This window comes from Mandrillus leucophaeus, unplaced genomic scaffold, assembly GCF_000951045.1.
Source record: "Mandrillus leucophaeus isolate KB7577 unplaced genomic scaffold, Mleu.le_1.0 Scaffold9, whole genome shotgun sequence".
NCBI classification, from domain to species: Eukaryota; Metazoa; Chordata; class Mammalia; order Primates; family Cercopithecidae; genus Mandrillus; species Mandrillus leucophaeus.
Window position 1 is genome coordinate 4,508,152 of NW_012109807.1, and position 4,542 is coordinate 4,512,693.

The 4,542-nt window shown below is 45.1% G+C and overlaps 1 protein-coding gene and 1 pseudogene across 1 annotated transcript in view; one reads left to right on the forward strand and one right to left on the reverse strand.

The window, feature by feature from the left end:
* CREG2 (cellular repressor of E1A-stimulated genes 2) overlaps positions 1 to 4,542 on the forward strand; it is a 53,631-nt gene that overhangs the window by 16,219 nt on the left and 32,870 nt on the right. The window lies entirely within an intron of this gene.
* LOC105531684 overlaps positions 2,865 to 4,542 on the reverse strand; it is a 12,931-nt pseudogene continuing 11,253 nt past the window's right edge.

A 4,542-nucleotide genomic window follows, 5' to 3' on the forward strand; every position in this document is an offset into this window, starting at 1 on the left:
CCCGGGTTCAAGCGATTCTCCTGCCTCAGCCTCCTGAGTACCTGGGATTACAGGCACCCACCACTGTGCCCAGCTAATTTTTGTAGTTTTAGTAGAGACAGGGTTTCACCATCTTGGCCAGGCTGGTCTTGAACTCCTGACCCGTGATCCCCCCGCCTCGGCCTCCCAAAGTGCTGCACCCAGCTAGGTTGGTGATTTCTGTGGAACAAAGTTGCTGGGCTAGAATGAAATACTCTGCCGGTTCAGCATGTCACTTTTCCCACTGGCGTGATGAAGAGGGGAGGGGAGGATATCTGAGGGCCCTCTGGCTCCATGGCTGAGTGAAGGTAGGATACTCCAAGAATGGTGAAGATGGAATAGGTGAGCACCGTCATCACGGCTGATACATATTTGGTATATAGATTTCTACATAGACTGTTATAAAGTGCGAACTCCTGCAAATTTAGAGAAGAGTGACTTTCAACTTCTTGAAGGGCAAGAATGAGAGGGACGTATTATTGACCTGGATAGCTTTGCCCCTCGCCTAGGACCTCTTAGGGAAGGAGCGCCCGAGTGATGCTAACACTGCTTTACAATAATGACGTTTAAGCAGGTCTTATATGCATTTCCTGGGTTTCCAGTGAAGGCTTCTAAGAACTGTGATTTAGGCCCAGGATGGCTTAGCTCATTTGTAAAACGAAGTCAAAATTAGAGTCTGACGGAAAGACAAATCCTGCATGATTTCACCTATATGTGGAATCTAAAGAAGTCGACTCATAGAAGCAGACCGCAGAATGGTGGTTCCCAGGGACCAGGCGAGAGCGGGGAATGGGGAAATGTCGATCACAGGGTGCCGACTTTCAGTTAGAAGACAAACGCGTTCTGAGGATCTCATGTGCAGCCTGGGCTGGGTGTGTGAATTCATTTGATCGTGGCTCTGATCACACAATATGTACGTACATCAAATCATCACGTTGCGTATGTTGAATATATTCAATCTTTATGTGACAATTAAATATTTTTAGAACGTTAAAAGATTAGGCTAGAAAGCCATGAAAGGAAGGTGGTTTTTCCACTTATCAGGTATCATACTCGTACAAGCCAGAGCCTACAAACATGCCTTGCCTAGTAATTGTTCGTTTATTTAAAGTCTGTTTTATCCAATTATTCTGTTTACTCCTGGGTGCTGTGATGCCTTCATTTAATTAATGAGATGAATTAGGGGTGGGAATCTATTTCCCAGCTCAGGTTAAAATGGCAAATGGAGAATAAAAGTCTAGTTTAAAAGAGTCACTGGCAATCAACGACGCCCTCTCCTCTTCGTTTCCTTCTCCCTCAGTGACATAAGCATGGACACGTGCCCCTTGACTAAATGAATTTATGCTCAGCCAAGAAACCTACTTTATGAAAATTCAATCAATATTGATGGACAGAGAAAGGCCACCCAAAAATGTCTCTTTCCCTGCAATATCTTCCCTTACAGAGCGTGCAGCCTTGGACAGCATGAGTTTTAGATTTGTACCTTCTTGGTGAATCAGGGCAGCAAGCCCTTGGGACCAGGGAGGACTTGTCTGTGGGGTAATATTCTCCCGGATCATATTGGATCAATTTTCATTTTGAAGATCAGGATGTAAATGAAACCCAAAGAGGTTTTATCAGATGCTTTTCCTGAAATAAAAACATTTCTTTTTGTTGAAAGAGTAGAATACATTTTTGTTATACAACAGTTTGTGTGGTTTAAAAAAAATTTCTTTTCATAGAGTACATTTTCACATTAGAGATTCCCACACTGGGAAAAAAATAACAATTTATCACTTAGAGTTTTATATTTGTGGACAGATTGTTTTAGTACAAGTAAAACGTCTTTGAGAATTAAGTCTCAGTTTAGAATTTATAATATTTTGATACATCTCCAAGGGGGGGAACCGATCTTTAAATGGAACTTCTCTATATTCGGAAGCTGTCCAAGCTTTTTCTTCCTAGGATTTAGAAATTCATGATGTGAGAGGAAATCAGCATTTCCTAATTTTACAGTTTCCCTAGTCTAGCTGGTGTCTACTGACGAGAGAGGGAAGTTTTCTAAAATTAAACACTGTCTAATTTTCTGCAAAGTTTTTCTTCCTGAATTAACCGTATTTTCTTCTGTCCATTATTCCCAGGGCAAATAGAGGAGAAATTTGATCATGTGATAGTAACAAATCTGGACTCTCTTTCAGAGATTATTAAATTAAAAGGCAAAAGCTCGTATCATGTTGAGTTATACTGTGAGTCTTGTGAGAAGCTGGGAGGCAACCCCACCAGAATACAAGCCTTGGTCTCACAATTTTTGGATAAGATTCTTCTCAAACCTTTTTCCTCAAAGATTAAATTCTGGGCCAGGCGAGGTGGCTCATGCCTGTAATCCCAGCAATTTGGGAGGCCGAGGCAGGCGAATTACTTGAGGTCAGGAGTTCGAGACCCACCTGGCCAACATGGTGAAATCCCGTCTCTATTAAAAATACAATAAAATTAGCCAGGTGTGGTGGTGTGCGTCGTTAGTCCCAGCTACTTGGGAGGCTGAGGCAGGAGAATCACTTGAACTCGGAAAGTGGAGGTTGCAGTGAGCCGAGATCAAGCCACTGCACTCCAGCTTGGGTGACAGAGTGACACTCTGTCCTAAAAAAAAAAAAAAAGATTAAATTCTGAAAATAACCACGCGATTAAGAGAAGATGTCTGTTTGATGGACTTCTCTGTTATTTTCTCCTTATTGTGAGTTGAATGGCACAAGAAAGCAGAGGCAAAGAGGCAGACACCAGTTTCCCTTTCCTTCAATAACATAAGCATGGACAGATGTCCCTCCACTACATAAATGTATGCATGGGTTTAAAGTATTCCATCAAAAAGGTCAGAGCTTCCACAGCCTGGCAGCAGCTTCGCAGGTGCCTGTGTCGCTACAGTTGAAACAGCACAGCCCAGCAAAGCTGAAAGCTGAAAGTGCCGAAAGGCTTGCTTTGACAGCTTTCTGTGATGCACCCCCTTGAACACAGTCAGTAACAACTTATCCAAGGCCCCAGTGACTGTGGAGAGGAAGGGCTGCAGCCGAAGCATAGGCCCTCGCAGAGCAAAGGTTCAAGTAAGCAGCTGGGAGCAGGCCCAGGAGCAAAACACTGTCAGCCCTTTTCACTGGTTCAGGGGAGAGACACAGCCTTGGAACCAGAATGGTGGCTCGGTGTCAGGTGAATGTGCTGCACCTCACCCCATCCCGGGGTAGGGTGGTCCTGGGGAAATGCCTAGACGTGGGCAGGTCTGACCACTGGGGTTCGGAGAAGCAGAGCTCGGCCTCCTGGGGCGCCACAGAAGGCACTCAGCCACCTCACTCCTGAGGGCTCCGGAAAACCTTCCTGTTGATAGTCTGGGTAAATCCTAGTTTCCTAGGTAGGCTGGTTTGACTATCAAGAAAGGAGGATCCAGCAGTACTTTTGCCTCTTCCTCCAAAGGCTCTTAATGAAAGATGGCCATGGGTCACAACCCTTTTTATTCCCCCAGGATGAAGGCGTCCCTGCCTCACCATGACCAGTGGCTCTTGGCAGAGCCCTTTGATGGACAGGCCTCGGTGTGGCTTTGCAAACTAAAAAGATTCCAGTTTGCAAAGGAATCTAGTTTATGAGGGGAGGCGCCAGACCCTGGAATGGATTGAAGCCCAGTGGGCCTCAGTGAGACCTAGAAGGGAAGCCTCTCAGAAACGAGGATCCCTGGGAATGACTTGATGGTAGGGGCACATATTGAAGATGCAAATTAGCACTGAGGAATCACTCGCCAGAGAGGGACTGCTCATACCAGAGCAACTGGGATGGTGTGCGGGGACTAGATGGAATCCCTACCGTGTCTCCTAGGCAGCCCCTTATACCGCAGACACGTCAACAGGAAGAGGAGCTGCTTCCGTGAAGCGGGGTAACTGAGGGGAGCGTGTCAGCCAGAGAGTCAGTTTGCCTTTATGTCGTGGGTTCGAGATTAAACCCTTAGTGCAAACAACTCAATGAGGGTGCACCAAGTCTAATCGTTTCTTCTGTGTGAAAAGTAAAAAGAGATTCTGGAAATGCGAATGGTCTGTGGCCACTCCTCCCCCAGCCTCCATCTTTTTAACTATGCTTGTAGGAAAAAAATGTCAAATGATAGATGAAAACCTCAAACCAATCTAATTGCAAAGGCAGGCCCTGGGATTTGTTCCCCTAGAACTAGACTTAGAAAGCGCTCTATTCACTCAGTCATTTCTAGATGAGCTGGATCAAGCGAACACACAGGGAGTACCTGCTTGCAGCAGCTGGCTTGCTAAGAGCCAAGATGCATCTCTGTCTGGAGCCTATGTCCACCTGAGACGGAATGTACATTTCAGAGCCCAGGGCCCAGACTTAACTGGATATAGAAGCTGAATCCAATTTCTCTTCAGTGAATCTTGTTCATTCCTTTTGAAAGGAACATATAAGTTTAAATAAATTGCTCTCTGTTCTGATTCATGTTACCTCTCCTTTGCTGTACCTTCTTGTATTCCTAGAGCTAATATTAACCTGAGTCGTTTTTTTTTT